This window comes from Schistocerca americana, chromosome 3 (genome assembly GCF_021461395.2).
Source record: "Schistocerca americana isolate TAMUIC-IGC-003095 chromosome 3, iqSchAmer2.1, whole genome shotgun sequence".
NCBI classification, from domain to species: Eukaryota; Metazoa; Arthropoda; class Insecta; order Orthoptera; family Acrididae; genus Schistocerca; species Schistocerca americana.
Window position 1 is genome coordinate 229,850,206 of NC_060121.1, and position 18,383 is coordinate 229,868,588.

The window sequence follows — 18,383 nt, forward strand, 5'->3', positions numbered from 1 at the left end:
GGTGCGAAGCAGGATTTTTTGTATTTTTCTTTAATGGCCTGCAACATACCTTAGTCCATACGCTGTCCAGTGGCAGAAAAATTGCTTTGATATCTCCCCAAACAAGTTTCGTCTGAGAGGTACGGAGCATTGTATACAGACAGCGGAGCACGATTAGGTAATCCATTTTCTTTACTGAACGCGGTCACTTTCGGGATAAATTGGTGCTCGAACCATTCCTTGAACAAGTCATGCCCCATCCAAGCATTGTTTCGCTTCTTATAATTCACAGGAAGTGAGTTGATGTCAATGTTTTTGAACAATCGTGGTTTCGCCGATTTGCCTACTACCATCAGCGAAAGTTCGACATTGTTTGTCCATTTTAAATCCGGGGACAGATTTATTTTCTTGCGAAGCAGTACTTTTGATACGCAAGAGCTTAAAGTATCCGCCTATTCCGAATTCCCGGTTAAACCGAACAGTGTTCAGTCCCAACTAGTTCGGAATAGCGGGACTATACTGTATATATAAACGATTTATAAGACTGAATCTGCAGCAAATTTGAATTCTCGTAGGCGATCTTGTCTAGAACATTGATAGTAACATCGCTGAATGGATGCTGTGATGCTCCCTTCAAATGTGGATGAATACCATATAAATCCCACAAGTAAGAGAAAGAAATCTTAGTCTGATAACAAAATCAGTGGTTAACTGCAGACTCTGTCACGTCGTTGAATGTGTTGGTAATGCATGCTAAGAAGTGATATGAAACTGGGCAAGCTCGTAAAACCAGTAGGTCTACTACTGAAAGCGAATGGAAAATCATGGAGGATTATGAGAAAAGTGCGGTGCGTCTATGAAGAAAACTACACACGAGATGCTAGTCCAAATTCTAGAGAAGTGCTACACCGTTTTGAGCCCTAATAAAGTAAGCATGACAACAGACATCGAACAAATTTCGATACACAGCCCTAGGTTAGAAACGCACCACAGTCCATACGAAAGAGTTACACGTATGCTCAGGGAACCTTTGGAAATCTTCGCCAGAAAGGCGTGACCTAACTCATAAAACCAGTATCTGAAGAAGGGTGGAAGCAACATATGTACAGCATCCGTTGTGTATTGCGACTATAATGTTTAATCGAAGCACATCGACTGTCATTTCTCTCTCGTTCACAACGCAATTCGAAGAGGACAGAAAAATCGTTAATGAAGGTACGGAGTACCCTTCGCTATTGACTGTACAGACTACTGTGGCTTGCAGAGTATATGTAGACAGAATGGGCTATATGTGGGTAGGGGTGGGGTGGTTTGGGGAAGGAGACCAGACAGCGAGGTCAGCGGTCTCATCGGATTAGGGAAGGACGGGGAAGGAAGTCGGCCGTGCCCTTTAAAAGGAACCATCCCGGCATTTACCTGGAGCGATTTAGGGAAATCACGGAAAACCTAAATCAGGATGGCCGGACGCGGGATTGAACCGTCGTCCTCCCGAATGCGAGTCCAGTGTCTAACCACTGCGCCACCTCGCTCGGTGAGAATGGGCTATGTGGCAGATGATGTACGCATAACGTTCAGCTTAATGGATTCATCACAATATCTATATCTAATTGTCATATTTTTAGTTCATTAAGCTGATAAAAAAATCTTTGGCGGTATTTAATGGCAACATTGAGGAGATGTTAGAGGAGTTACTTATTTAGTAACGTGGTTAACAACCCCCAACGTGCGTGGACGCGATTTCATGACGCCAGCAACAGACTGTACCATTCCCATAAACTCCCCACAGACTAATAAACAATTTTCTGATATCACGAGGATTCTAAATGTTCCGTATGTGACCCCAATGCCTAATCAGCATTTCATGACGATATAAGCAACTGTCCAAGTTCCCCCGGTCCTTGTTAATGGAGAGACCCTCGTGAACCTCATACTGTAGTAAGAAAGTTAACGATCGACCGTCTTCGGACAGGAGTCGTCTGCCATGTTTCTTTGCGAGTGGTTAATGGAGGAGGGACGCTGCATTGCATTGCGTCCGAATGAGAGAAGCGGTTAAGGCAGCCGTTCATGAGAAGCGGGTAAAGCCGGGTTCAAGTCACAGCTCGGCACAAATTTTTAACTCACCAAGATTTTCCCACCCATCCTTTCCTCATCTTCTATTTCATATGAATCGGTATTAAACTGAAAATTGCAAAATAATGAAAGATGTCTCGTATCACTCGATTTATAAAAAAACTCAAGTCAGCGGAAAGCTCGTCGCATCGAAAGGAATCCAAAAAGCCTTAACAGTCCAGTGCCGAGCGAATACTAGAGCTATAGCAACGTCGAAAAGGAAACGAAAAAACGGCGCAAATCGATTACGTACAGCGGCCAGCGAGGACACAAACAAGTAACTTACCTATTCTGTAACCATTATACTACTCTGTGTAACCACTGTATTAAAGAAGTTGATAATTAATTGCATTGTAATACAAATACTTATAAGTTTATACTGGGGTTTCCACGAAGAACTATGCACGCAAAATGTTTTGTGCTTTTGCGTCTTCTTAATTTTATTGCTTGTAGAGTTTCCGTACCACACTGCGAAGATTGAGGACTTGATAATTTTCGCATTAATATCAAAATGCAAAAATTACTTATAGAGCCCGCATGTGCACAGACTTTTTTTTTTAACATTTGTACTACACTTTTCCGTGCTGTTTGTTTCCAACAGTTGGAAAATTTACCATACGATCTTTGTGAAGAGCGTAAACTTTGCTTTGCTCGTTAATAAGCTCTACTATAACTTCTAGCTGATAACCGTAGATTCTATGTTCAGTCTTCTTTAAGACAGCCGGTGCCTTGTAATCTCACCATCACAGTTCAATATGGATGTCAGTGACGATTAAGGTATTTGATATTTCCGCCTAGTGTCAACATTAGCATGATTTGAAGGCGCCGTTCCGTGCAATGTCAGCTACAACGTGGAACGGACTTTGTAACGTGCGAACGGTACCTATCAAAGTGACTCCGCAGTGTCCTCTACCCAGCAGCCGATGAAGGGGAGGGGGGCGGGTCCAGCATCACCCCTTCAGCAGTAACGGACCACGTGGTCGTGTATTGGCATCACGCACATCCCGCGCCATGACTAATACACTCACCCCCGGGTAGGCTGTTGCCAAACATTGCTACACACTAGGACATCCACGTTGTAGTCCACTGGCTCCGAAACACGAATAATGAAAGATGCGTTAGCTTTGACTGGCAATTAGTGTCCGATTTCGCCCACCTTTTTTCAAACGAGCCGTCTAACCACGCAAGTAATTAAAGGACATGAGAAAAAAGATTTATTGTTTCGCGCCCATGACCTGTCGACTGCGAATATCGAACTTGTGGTGGGACTGATTGAGATGTCGAGCAGTAATACTGAACACATCAAAAACTTTCGAGCTATATCGCGATGCCTGGAAATAATATGCCATCCGCGGGCAGTATTGACAACATCCTTGCCAGTCTCTCGTGTGTTACGGTCTTCGGTCATCTTTGTGTTCGCTTTTTTTATTATGTGTTCAAAGCAAGACGAAAAAGCGTTCTTATCAGAGTGCATCGAAATTTATAAATCATTTCTGGCATTGAGAGATGTTAGGGCCAACAACAGTGTGCGAAAACAGAAATCTTAAGAGTGAGAGTTTTCTTGTCGACAAGACACAGCGAACGGTATCCTACAACTCTGAAGGAAGATTTTTTTAAATAATTAATGCCAAGGTATGAATAATAGTATACACATAGATATTTATGGGAGTATTTACATTAACTGCCCATATATAATCTTTCAATGCATATATTATTGCATGAGCAGGTCGGATTGGCCGAGCGGTTCTAGGCGCTTCAGTCTGGAACTGCGCGACCGCTACGGTCGCAGATTCGAATCCTGCCTCGGGTATGGATGTTGTGATGTCCTTGGGTTGGTTAGGTTTAAGTAGTTCTAGGGGACTGATGACCTCAGATATTAAGTCCCATAGTGCTCAGAGCCATTTTTATTATTGAACTGTAACTACGTTTCCAACACTCTGAATGAAACTGCACTTGTCCATTTAAAGGCTTCGAAAGGATTGCCATTAGCTAGGTATCGTAGTGGAACAGATACACGCTGACTCGGTAGAATTGCGTCTTTCACTGTAGACAACTGGGGAAAACCGTTTCTAGCAATGTATCAAATGTTGGGCATCAACACTTTCGTTCAACATCAAATCTCTCAACAAGTTTTCGTCACTGAATCTTCGATGCTTCTTATACTAATTTTTCACCCACCTTATCTGCTTGCTACAAAGTAGAGCAATTATTACAACAGCGTTGTGATCATCCAAGTATCCGAACGAGATTAAATATTGCTAATTTTTCTGCTAGGTCAAGGAATAACTTCAGTAATATTACACACTAAATGAAGAGCGGGGAGGGGGGGGGGGGGGCGCTTAGAGAAAAGACATGTATGATGGATCGGACAAAGATGAGAGGAAATCTGCGGGCGTCCCCCTTAAAAGAAAAGTCGATCGCCGAAGGGAAGCGGCGGAAAACAAATTTCGATGGCCGGACAGGGATTAATTCCGCAGCCCTCTCAAATGCTAGTCCAGTAGCTGGCTACTTGCGCGACATCTACAGTATACCGCGCGGTGTTGCTCCGTAAACCGTAAATTGGTCATCGTCGACCATGTAATACAATGTCTAAAGTCTTTCGGTGAAGTACCTGTTAATTTGCGTCTACTGTTGCTGCAGTGCATACAGGATATCTACCGCTGGAATCTTTTTGTCGCAAGCACCTATCAGTCAGCTTACATGATCAATAACTTATTGCTATCGTGCTGGACCGCCTGCAGCGTAATTATGCATTCGGGCGGTTCAGGCTGCTTTACATGTAGTCAATTTTAAGTCATGCAAGCTTGTGTAAGCATGTTTGAGCGCGTGTGCTTACAATGTGCAGGTTTGTAGAAGCAAACGTCAGTTCTGAGGCAAGCTTCATAGGGTCACTGTGTGCAACAACATCTGGCAAATGATGCGCAAATTGCTGGAAACGTTTAATTAATTACACGAAAGATAGCCTTGACGATGAAACAGACTCTGTCACAAACAACCAGTTTTAAAGGCTCCTAGAACGAACTGCAGGAGAAGAGAAAAACAAATTAATCTGGTTGAGAAAGAGTTGAAGTTTTACGCCAGCACTCGTGTATTACAGATGTGAATAGAATAGTATCTGAAGTCTTCATAGCCCCTTCACACGACAAATGGTAATATTGTTTCAGTCTTTAATGTATGACAATATCATACTTTTTACTCGAAGATGTGGGGAGTAATAGGGGTTCAAATACGTTCCCCTACAGACGCATTTCACGGGCCAATCTTTACCTCAAGAACCATGTTTCTTGTTTTTTATTTCGCGTCACGGTTGCAAAGCCGGTCAAAATTAACATTTACTCATCGTGCGAACTCTACATATTCGAAGCACGAACTGACGTTTGTATGCAAGCATGCTTGAGCTATGTGCCTGTTTGCACAAAACGCTTGATAAAGCAGTATGCGTCCCCCTTGACGCCGCTTTAATAGCAACTCACTTGTCTCAATCGACTAGTCGTAAGTCAACTCTCACTTGTCTCAATCGATTACTCGTAAGTCTACTGCAGCGCCCCTGGCTTTTTATTCCTGCGCTCTCTCTTCTGTCACAAGTGGCAGTTCCGTTTACACAACACCGCCAAAAGTGTGCGTGTTGTTTATGCATACTGTAGGCTTTTTCTTCATCCAGGTACTGCAAAACATAAGTATCTTTTACCTTTCAGATGTTCTGTCGCTCTTGTGGATGAACTACTAGTAGGAAAAATAACAGGTCATCGAGTAACCTTCGCAATATGTCACAAAAACAAAGTAAACATCAGAATAAAGATTAAGAAGGCACAAAAGCCATTATTGTGACAGGAGTGAGTTCCAATACAATAGGGTAATTCCCTCCCTATGTTACCAGACGAAGTCACAGTCGCCTGTTTCCGCTCATGCGCAGTCTGCAGCACAATCAAGAATTCAGATCTCCACAATCGGCACAGTCAGCTAATCACTTACGTCACTGAAATCCATTCGCGAAGCAGTTGGCGGCTGATTTACGCACACGACGCGCACCTAAATCGTGTAGTCTATTTTGGCCAGAAAGTCGGGGTATACGTGCAGTACAAGGCACCACACACGAACGACGGGTCCCAGCGATCCTTCACATACGATATCGCTCCAGTCGGTCAGTCGCATCGAGCCCGCCACACACGAGGGGTTTGCCAAGCAATCTCCACCAGCGTTACGAACGCCGCTATGTCTAGATTCAGCTATGGAAAATTAACTATGTTACGGAGCAATGGTAATTAATCTCCGTAGCTCTACGAGTACTTAAAAACGGGGGAGGGGAGGGGGAGACTATTGTAGTTAGTGAAACTTGTTTTGAAACTCTTTTCTTGGGAACTGTAAGTTACTTCTCAGAATACATAAATCTTTTCACTAAAGCAAAGAGGGTTGTTTAGATGTTTCGCGTGCTAATACAATTCTTTTTTCGGTTATTACTCCTCCGTTCCTTTCTTATACATCACGCCTGTAGCTAAACTGCGAGTATTTTCTTAATTTATTTTGTTAGCTCGATGTGTGTATAAGACTGTAAATAGCAGCACTGCTGATTACCATTTTCTTGCTATAAATTATATGGAGGAGGGTAGGATTGTATGAAAATGGAACTGAAAATAGCTGTATAATATATTTGTCCTGAACATTTACTGTCCACGTAATATTACCGTACGTCATTCTGTTTTTTAAAGTTAAAAACTTTAATAATGCGTGTAATTGTTGTATCAATAAACCGGAATCACGAGATGGGAGCCCAGTATATTGTGACTATTACCATGAACTCCCCAACAAATCTACTTCTACGACAGAAACTTCAAAATGCTTATCAATGCAAAATTGTAGGTATATTTCGTATTACTTCTCAATATAAATGGCAACTTGGCCTCTACTTCACTTCAAGAGTCGGTCGTGGTCCCTGAATAACTTAGAATTCTAACGCAAAGTTCTAACAAGGTGAGCAAGGCGAAACGAAACAAAACAATACTACCAAAAGACGGTTAATAACTAGACAAACGGGTCGTAACCAGACTGCCGAACATCGCACGTGATTCATCAGATTGCAAGGGATTTCCACGCGATTAACGATCCGCACAACACACATGCGATCTATAAGGAAGTGATAAGTCATGGGATAGCGATATGCACGTATATTCGTACAGACGGCGGCAGTAACGCATACATAAGATTTAAAAGGACGGAGCATTGACGGAGCTGTCATTCATACTCATGAGCTCCATGTGAAAAGATTTCCGATGTGCTATGGTCGGACGACTGGAATCAATGGGCTTTGTACGAGGAATGGTAGTTGGAGCTAGACGCATGGGACAATCCATTTCGAAAAACCGAGAGAATTCATTATTTCGAAAGCCACAGTGTCAAGATTGTGCCGAGAATACCAAATTTCATCACGGACAACGCAGTAGCCGACGGCGCTAGAGTTGTCAGTGGTAACAGACTAGTAAAACTGCGTGAAATAACCGCAGAAATCAATGTGGGGCGTTCGACGAAGGTATCTCTTTGGACAGTGCGCCGAAATTTGGAGTTAATGGGCTACAACAACAGACCACCGACGCGAGTGTCTCTACTAGCAGGACATCGTCTTCAGCGCCTCTCCAGGGGCTCGTGACCATATATATATAAAAAAAAAAAATGGTTCAAATGGCTCTGAGCACTATGGGACTTAATATCTGAGGTCATCAGTCCCCTAGAACTTAGAACTACTTAAACCTAGCTAACCTAAGGACATTACACACATCCATGCCCGAGGCAGGATTCGAACCTGGGACCGTAGCGGTCACGCAGTTCCAGACTGAAGCGCCTAGAACCGCTCGGCCACAACGGCCGGCGTGACCATATCGGGATGAGTCCCGCTTTTAGTTGGTAAGAGCTGATGGCATGTGGCCCTGAAGCAATAGACACAAGTTGTCAACAAGGCACTATGTAAGCTGGTGGTGGTTCCATAACGGTTTTGCTGTATTTACAAGGATGACTATGCGCCATGTGACCGGGACATAATTGTGCGCGATTGGTTTGAAGAACATTCTTGACAATTATAGCCAATGATCTGGCCATCCAGGTTGCCAGACATGGGACATAATCCAGAGGTCAGTTCGTGCACAGAATCCAGCACCGGCAACACTTTCGCAATTATAGATAGCTATAGAGGCAGTATGGCTCAGTATTTCTGCAGGGGACTTCAACGACTTGCCCATGCCACGTCGAGTTGCTGCACTACATCGGATAAGAGGCGGTCTGAAACGATATAATGAGGTATCCCATGACTTGCACTACATCGGATAAGAGGTGGTCTGAAACGATATAATGAGGTATCCCATGACTTAACGTTACCTCAGTGTAATGCGGTTATTGCGATCAGTCGCTTGTGTTAGGGGTCATTTGCGGAATCCGCGTTGCCGTTGTTAACGATTCGCGCGTGGAAATGATAGGGAGTCGGATGAGGGAAGCCAGACTCTTTACCAGTTCGTAATTTCCTGTGGCAAATGAAGTTAGCTGGTATTTTGTTTCACTAGCAACAATTTAATCTTGGATCGCGAACATACCACAATCTCGTAAATAGGGACATATTCGAGGGGGAAAAAAGGGGGACAAATATTTGTGCCTACAAATATTATAAGACTGAACCATTCTGAGATCGAATTTCCAACAGCAGAATGCAACGGAAGAACCGCGGACACGGTACTTAAGCCAAAGCCGCTCCTCAAAACGGTCTTTAAAGAGTGAACAAAAAAAAGTCAGAGCTGTTCCCTAGCGGCGTAAACATCGCGCGGAAACTGCAACGTGCCGCTCTGGAAATGTCTCGTCACATTGCGAGGTGAAAATGTGGTGGCTGTGCGCCAAGCGACGCGCGCCGGCAGCCTGAGCGTGATGTTTCGCAGCGATTACACTGCCTGCGGCAGGTGTTGCAGTGCGCCCTCTTCGTTCCTGGGCCCACATGGCAGTCAGATTGGGCCCGGCAGTGCGGGGTCTGGCCAGGTATACCTGTGCCTGGGCGACTTGCCGCGCTGGTCAGCGTTGCCAAGGCTAACCGCTGCGCCGGCGGACAATTACCCGCTGACACGCCACCTCGCAGCTGCCTTCGCAAGCAACACACCGGCCAGCTCCGCCTTACAACCTCTCTCTTCCATTGGGTGGACCTCGCGCTGGGCGTCATTTCGTCAACGGAGCACAGATTAGGACAGGTTGCAGTTATGGTCGCTGCACTTCGATGAACAGAATCAACACAGTGGGTTATTATTTGTTTATTTGCCACGTCTTCACTCCATGCCCTTAAATATTTTACGTAGTTTGCTGTACTGAGTAAAGAACATGTCATCACTGGAAAGAAACTGCAACTACAGCATTCGTGTTGTTATTATTTCAAATGACTCCGCGATTAGACTCTAAAAACAGCTGCAAACAACGACTCTAAAAACAGCTGCAAACAACGCAGCCTCCTGATCGGAACGAAGTCTTTCGACGTAAAAGCAGGAAGATGATATTGGTGTTTAAAAGTCCCGTCGACAACGAGGTCATTTAGAGACGGAGAAAAACGATCCGATTAGGGAAGTTCGATCGGCCATGCTCTTTCAAGGGAGCCATCCTGCCATTTGCCATAAGCCATTTAGGGAAATCACGGAAAATCTAAATATTGATAGCCGGATGCACGTTTGAACCGCAGTCCTCCAGAAAGCGAGTCCAGTGTGCTAACCTCTACGCTCCCTCGCCCGGTCCGACGTAAAAGTAACTTCGGGCGTGTCCCAGGGATTGTCATAGGACCATTACTTTTCTTTCTTACGAGTCATCAGGCGCAATTTCCCCTGATGTGCAGATATCTGCACTTTCGCGTTTGCAATTTGTACCTGCGGTCAGCCCAAACAAAGACCTCTCATCACGTCTTTCACGCGACGTCCAGTGTCGACAGAAAGTGTTTATTTCCCCATTACAAACAGAATGGTTTTGAAAGCTGGATTTTGTGTGTCCATTTGAAAGAGTGGCACCAAAATTAGTCTAGTGCAATATTTATTTCGACGATATGTATTAACAGGGACAGTAAAACACGATTAATAGCCAGTACTCAAGCAGCAATTAAGTAGCGCTGCTGCATGGCGGTGGAAGCCAGCGCCCGCCAGAACGGTGCTGTCGCTTCTGAAGTGGTGGTGGTTCTGCGTGTTTTACTGTCCCTGTTAATACATAATGATAAAAGAAATATCGCGTTAGACAAATCTGGGATAGCTCTGTCGAAATGGTACGTAAAATTCCGTCTTAAAAACCATTTTCTTTGTAACGGGAAACAAATCTACTCTTGAATGAAATATTCACTCTGCAGCGGAGTGTGCGCTGATTTTGAAACTTCCTGGCAGATTAAAACTGTGTGCCGGACCGAGACTCGAACTCGGGACCTTTGCCTTTCGCGGGCAAGTGCTCTACAAACTGAGCTACCCAAGCACGACTCAAGGTAGGAGACAAGGTACTGGCGGAAGTAAAGCTGTGAGGACGGGTCGTGAGTCGTGCTCGCGTAGCTCAGTTTGTAGAGCACTTGCCCGCGAAAGGCAAAGGTCCCGAGTTCGAGTCTCGGTCCGGCACACAGTTTTAATCTGCCAGGAAGTTTCAGAATCTACTCTTTCCGTCGTTACTGGACATCGCATGAAAGACGTGATGAGCAATATATTGACTGACTCCAGCAACACACTGCAAAAGTGAAACAGCAGATATCTTCCGGAACACCAGAGACAAACCGCCACACGACTCTCAGGAGAGACATCCGGTATATATTAATAAACTAGCAGATAACGTCGGAAGTTCGATGATCTTTATCGCGGATAATGCTGTTGTATAAAGAGCAGTCGCGACGCTAGAAAACTGTAGCAAAATGCGGGAAGACTTGCACAGGATCGACGCTTGGTGCAGAGCGGCAATTCATCCTCAACATAAACAAATGTAATTTTGCTGTCAACGCATAGACAGAAAGACCATTTACAGTATTATTAAACAATTGCAGAAGAGTCACAGGAAGCAGTCACTTCCATGAAATATCTAGGAGTGTGTATCTAGGAGTATGCGTACGGAGCGATTAAAATCGTCAGAGGTCCGCATCAGATAGGACTGATAAAGGAAATGAAGAAGATCAGGAAAGAGCAGCCCGATTCCTTACCGGCTCGTTTAGCAAGCACGAATGCGTCACAGGACTGCTCAGTCAACTCCAGTAGCAGACGCAAAAGCGTACACTCCCAGAAACGTCAACTAATATATTGCTTCCTCATACGCACATTTCGCGAAAAGACCATGAAGATAGAATTGCAGTCGTTCCCAAGAACCATAAGCGAGTGGGACAGGAAAAGATGGAAGTGATAGTGCTACAAAAAGTACGCACCGCTAAATACCGTAAGGTGGGTTGCGGGGGATACATTAGATGTAGCCTTGACTCAGGTTCTTTTCGGCAGACACAGTGGCAAGTAGGTGGTCGTGAATCAGATTTATAATGGATTATGTTCCTTTTTATTCCCGAATGTTGTTATCCAGGAAACTGGCCTTCAGGAATCACGTACGACATTCAGCAGTCTATCGAGGAGAGGAATAGCTGTCGTAATGAATTGACCCTACTGGGTCATGCAAAGCTTTTGATTCAGTCAATTTTGTTCCTGTTTTGTTCGCAGTTTCGTTCTCCGACCGCAATTTCCACCTGTCAGTTATTTGTCTGAACGAGTTCCCGTCTAAAGCTTCTCGGGAACGTATCTGAGCTCCTTGTACATAGTTTTTGATTAGTTAAATGTAGGATGTACGGCTTGTTGATGGGAATCTGTGGATTTGGCCATAAAATTTCTGTCTTTTCGAATGTCTCTGCCGTGAGGTTAGGGTGTCAGTGGCTATTGCTATGCTGTCTGCAAACGCTGGGCAGTCCACTTCGGCCCTATTGCCCTTTTTGTCTCCCCACGTTCGACCTTGATAGCCCCATTTTCTCGTTTATTGCATTTTACTGTATGATCACTTGGTCCAGCGCTACGTTCAACAAAGCACTGGTATTGATCTCAATGTCTTTAGGTAGTGCTCATATGAAACTTCGCCGTACTGGATGTGGCGTTAAGTTTTAGTGAAGTGCCGCCTAGCCGTGTGTTCGTCAAGGTTGGAAGAATCTTGACGAACACACGGCTAGGCGGCACTACACGATTGAGTTTTATATCTTCGAGAAGTCCGCGAAGGTTAGTGCCGTCTTGTTCTTAAAGGCCCTAAATCCTAATTGTTTCAGAATAAAAATCTGGATAAACTTACGTAATGGACTCCACACGCGTTTCCCTAATTTACATATGATATGTGCATATAATAAGCATCAATGCAATCGTCTGAGAATTATCTGTTTTCAGATATAGGTTTCCGGAATTCACCTCGAAGTTTTTGGCTTTTATTGCGAAAAATGAGTTAAATGTGGGGCGAACGTAGACATCAGGCCACACTACGAATCAATCTTTACCACAAACTTTATTTTGCTTTCACGTGAGTTGGCTTCGCTAAATTATGACGTTCGAACCTAACCTTGACCTCAGGGTTGAGTCAGGGGCGGCTTGTCACTCCAGGCAATATTTGGGGGGGGGAGTCCACCACCAAACTCCAGTCAGTATTTGTTCTACACCACCTCTTCTCTTCCTAAAGCCCGCTTGATAGTTTCCAACTGTACTTTCTATGTTCTACTCTCTTCGGGTAGAAGTGAGAGAGCACCTTGTAACCGGCCGCTAGTAGCAACATGCCTCTGTAGTTGATTGCATCCGTCTAGCCCCTCTTCTCCACCAGGACCAAAATGTTAAATAGTAAGTGGCAAACTGACAGTCCAACCACGACTGAATAGCGTTAACATATGTGGAATATCGATTGTAGAACCTACAATACGACAGCTTGACCCGCGTTCCAGGATTGATAATAGTAAAACAGAAGTGATTTCAGGCGTTCCCCAAGGCAGTGTTATAGGCCCTTTGCTGTTCCTTATCTATATAAACGATTTGGGAGACAATCTGAGCAGCCGTCTTAAGTTGTTTGCAGATGATGCTGTCGTTTATCGACTAATAAAGTCATCGGAAGATCAAAACAAACTGGAAAACGATTTAGAAAAAAATATCTGAATGGTGCGAGAAGTGGCAGTTGACCCTAAATAACGAAAAGTGTGAGGTCATCCACATGAGTGCTAAAAGGAACTCAAACTTCGGTTACACGATAAATCAGTCTAATCTAAAAGCTGTAACTTCAATTAAATACCTAGCTATTACAATTACGAACAACTTAAATTGGAAGGAACACATAGAAAATCTTGTGGGAAAGGCTACCCAAAGACTGCGTTTTATTGGCGGGACACTTAGAAAATATAACAGACCTACTAAGGAGACTGCCTACACTACGTTTGTCCATCCTCTTTTAGAATACCGCTGCGCGGTGTGGGATCCTTACCAGGTAGGACTGACGGAGTACTTAGAAAAAGTTCAAAGGAAGGCAGCACGTTTTGTATTATCGCAAAATATGGGAGAGTGTGTCACTGAAATACAGGATTTGGGATGGACATCATTAAAACAAAGGTGTTTTTCGTTGCGGAGCAATCTTCTCATGAAATTCCAATTACCAACTTTCTCCTCCGAATGCGAAAATATTTTGTTGGCACCGACCTACATACGGCGGAACGATCACCACGATAAAATAAGGGAAATCAGAGCTTGTACGGAAAGATACAGGTGCTCATTCTTTCCGCGCGCTATACGAGATTGGAATAATAGAGAATTGTGAAGGTGGTTCGATGAACCCTCTGCCAGGCACTTAAATGTGATTTGCAGAGTATCATTATGACAAACCAGAAGCGTTACTAGGAAATCGGTTTGAAAGCCCATGTGAACGTAGTGAGAGCAAATGCGTTTCCAGAGAGCCAGGCAGGCAGGGCAACGCGAGGCGGCTACGTTCGTCGGCCAGTGGCGGGCAGGCAGTGCCCCGGTGACCGGCGCATGGGCAGCTGTTTACGGGAGCGCGGCACGAAGCGTCGCGCCCACGCGCTCACGACGTCATACGCCAGCGCTGTGGAGCGCGATTACCACTGCTCTGCTGCTTGCCTTCTAGTCCATCGCCATCGCTACACCCACCACGTTCCAGCGTAGCGTTCACAGCAACCCGTACTAACGACGCGCTGCTCGACCTTGTCTTCCTCGTCCATAAGTACTAAAAAAAAAAAAATGGTTCAAATGGCTCTGAGCACTATGGGACTCAACTGCTGAGGTCATTAGTCCCCTAGAACTTAGAACTAGTTAAACCTAACTAACCTAAGGACATCACAAACATCCATGCCCGAGGCAGGATTCGAACCTGCGACCGTAGCGGTCTTGCGGTTCCAGACTGCAGCGCCTTTAACCGCACGGCCACTTCGGCCGGCCCATAAGTATTAAAATTCAGTAAGCAAACTGGACGAAAATCCAGTAAAGAGCAGCAGATATTACGTTAATGCCGTGTAACATCACATCTAGCCTTGATAATGGCCCCAATTCGGTGGAATAGTAAATATCAGTTATGCCCTACCCAGCTGAAGCCACTCTTTGATGATGTAGAGCACATAGACCTACAAAACTGCGTTCGTGTAAGTTTTCCATCGGACTCACGGCCGTTGGCATGTACGGCCCAGAAACAATTGAAAGGGTCCACGCCGTAGGGGGGAGCGTTATGATCTGGCGAACGTTTTCATGAGGTTCCCTGGTTGATTTCGTCATTCTGGAAGGCACAAGGGATCAACACAAGTATGCATCTACAGAGGGGTCGGAAAAAATGTATCCACTGTTTTAAAGTCCATAATTTGCAAACTAATTGACAGAGTTGTCTCATTTTTGGTGAAAGTGTAGCTTAAAGTCCAGCTTAAAGATATCACTGTAGGTGTTCGAAATGGTCACCATTAACATCCACACACAAACGATTACCGCCGAATTGCAGCACGAACTACTGACTGCAACGTGTTCAATTGGATATTTGCACATGAATGTACGATGGATTCTCGAAGTTCATCCGATGTGCGTGGCTTTTGTCGATAAACGACGTCCTTTAGTGTTCCCCATAGGTAAACGTCCAGAGGAGTTAGGTCTGGGGAACGTGGTAGATACTCCACAGCACCTCTATGGGCTATGGCAGATTTTCGTCGAGATACGCCCTAACACGATTTTGGTAGTGGGCTGGGACACCATCTTGTTGAAAGTAAACTCTTCCGTCTCCACACAAGTCTTGGATGGCAGGTAAAATGGATGTCTGAAGCTTCTGAAGGTACACCTCACCGGTAACTATGCCGGTGGAAGATGGATAGGCCGTAGAAGTGCTGTGGAGTATCCACCAAGTTCCCCAGACCTTTTACCTGTTGGCAACACTAAAGGACGTCGTTTATCGACAAAAGCCACGCGCATCGGATGAACTTCGAGAATCCATCGCACATTCATTTGTAAATATCCAACTGAACACGTTGCAGTCAGTAGTTCGTGCTGCAGTTCGGCGGCATCGTTTGTGTGTGGATGTTAATGGTGACCATTTCGAGCACCTACAGTTATATCTTTAAGTTGGACTTTAAGCTACACTTTCAGCAAAAATGAGACAACTCCGTGAATTAGTTTGCCAGTTATGGACTTTTAAACAGTGGATACATTGTTTTTGGACCTCTCTGTATGTTGGGGACCATGTCCACCTCTATATGCAATTTGTTTTTTACTAGGCACGATGGCACCTATCAGCAGAACAATGCAACGTGTCATGAAGCCTGCAGTGTACGTGAGTGGTTCTAAGAGCATCACTATGCGTTTACCGTACTCCCCTGACCATCCAATCTAGAATCTAAATCTAATCGACGGGACCACGTCGATTGGGCTGTCTGCACCATGGATCCTCAGCCGAAACACCTATCGCAGCAGGCCACGGCACTGGAGTCGAAATGGCTCCACATCCCTGTCAGTATCTCCTAGAACCTTACTGACACTGCCTGCACGTCCACGCTGGAACTTTTCACAGGTGGACCGTCTAAACAGTTCTAGATTTTCTGTGTGATTACGGTCGAATAATTTAGTGGCCCAGTCGAGGTGCAATAGGTGGTGTTTTAAAATTCGTACGTTTTGTGCAGCATAATAAAAAAAGGAAAAAATAGAGTTACGCTGATTATACGCTTGAAATAATCGAATCCTTCCTACAGAATACACCAAAACCAGATCATAAAGGACGAGTACATGTATGTTACGGAGATTTATCAGAGAGACTGTACGCGAAAAATTGGGCCCATTTTCCTACGCATACTGACCAAACAACATCAGAATCAAAGCCATCAAGACTGAAGTTTGCACGGAAAACATAAAACGTAGTGAAACAGCGTGGGCGCACAAGAGATGCAAAATGCCACTACCATGTACCCGTAAAACATAGTCAAAATTATGTTTGGACAGGGAAACACAAATTTGTATTTGATAGGAAGGAATATTCCGTTGGTAGTTATGTGAGGCAACATACAGAGCATAAATTGCAAAATGTAATGTGCTGAAGTGGTATTTTAGTTCTTGTTAAGGTAGGCCTTGGGTGAAATTTGAACTAATTTAGAAACCTTTTCCGCTGTCGTGCCCCAGAAAATAATGAAAGGTAAAAGATGTTTATCGTTTACGTCTATTTCAGGCACTCAAACTTCAGCATTTGCCATGACGTTTTAATTTACTACATCTTCACTTCTAGCTCTAGTCATCACTTTTTGCAGACAGTGTCCACATATATCACTGAATGTAGATGCAAAATTATTTCCTTGTACGGTACAAAGCTCAGGAGATATGTCATAAACACTGAGATGCCTGGAAACTAGCTTTTCCCCAAAATGGGTCGCAAATTACCCAGGCTAAATTCATTCAGAGTTACATAATGAGAGCACCTACGTACTCCTAGCGAACTTTAAACATTGTTTCAAATCTAAGTATTTTCCGCTTGCATGCTTAACGTCAAATATATAAAAAATTAACTGACATGCAATGTGATCATAAGTTTGATGCTGTTTTTATACACGCGATTTCGCTACTACAGTCCTTACATGCTCATTTAATTTCATACTGCTTTGCAACGTTAACCGCAGGTATGTAATCGTAGTGACTTGGTCAAGCAGTACACTACTAATACTGTATTCGAACATTATGGGTTCGTTTTTCCTACTCATCTGCATTTACTTTCATATTTTGGTCATACATTGGCCATTTTCATAAGCCATACATATTATGCAGCATGTAGTGAACAGAGCGTCCATGACATGCATGATTCTTTAAGGAATCGGTGGTGGTGGTTTACTGGTACAGGATGGGGCAAATAAAAGTTGCCTGGAGAACAGCGTTCCAGACAACAAAGAAACATAGCACCGGAAAGGAAATACGGTGCTTACCTAACAGATGTTTAAAGTGACCACCATTCATCTCTTGGCACTTCTGGGCTCTGGCAGCAAGTTGCTGAAGGCAGATCGAAGCTGGACTGCAGTCTCATGCGAAATGTTCTGCTGCAGTTCTTGAAGGCTATATGAGGGTTGTTGCCCCACACCCTAGACTTGAGGGCTTCCCACACAAAGTAAGTGCACACTGAGAGATAAAGAGACCCGGGCGGCCAGCTAGGGCCGCGACCTGACTGGCCTCTGCCGACAACTCTGCCATGCGAGGCCGACAACTCTGCCATGCGTGAAGATTGTGTAAATGTGCTGCGAAGTTCGTCCGGCTACATGGGTAGTCGCTCCTTCTTGTCGGAAGTAAGCTTCGATCATTTCCTCTTCCTTTAATGCTGCTACGAATGGTTTCAAAATGCTAAGGCTACTTTTATTTGCCCTACTGTGTATAAATTCTGACTAGGACAATATTTAATACTGAAGTCAATGGTAGTTCATAACGACACATTCGCAACTATCTTCCGAAACCGTGTTTACTGGAACGTTTCAGTTTCTATTTCGTCTGTGTCAGTTTTCAAGACGGATGAGAAGCGTGATATGCTGGCCTGTATACGAAAAAGCAATCGTGGTGCGCTATAATCGCCGCACACATATATTATGCAACAGAGACACTTACTTTCTGAGTACCAGTGAGAACCATTCAGGGTATACATGCACCGATATCGAGAAAGGTTCTCATTGCTCTGGATTACTAAGGCGGTGAAATCCAACATTATATACAACCAGTGTACGTATTTTCCATGATAAAGTTAGTTTTTGCTGGTTATTTGCGAAACAAATTAACCATTTAGCTCTAAGCTGATAACAACAGAAAACTTTTTTTTTTAAAAAAAAGAAA

The 18,383-nt window shown here is 44.3% G+C and overlaps 2 protein-coding genes across 2 annotated transcripts in view; one reads left to right on the forward strand and one right to left on the reverse strand.

Moving 5' to 3' along the window:
* Positions 1 to 18,383, reverse strand: part of LOC124605139 (DENN domain-containing protein 5B) — a 474,504-nt gene that overhangs the window by 189,101 nt on the left and 267,020 nt on the right. The gene's annotated exons all lie outside the window — the stretch shown is intronic.
* The window catches only part of LOC124605140, a 46,410-nt gene that overhangs the window by 7,609 nt on the left and 20,418 nt on the right, over positions 1 to 18,383 (forward strand). The window lies entirely within an intron of this gene.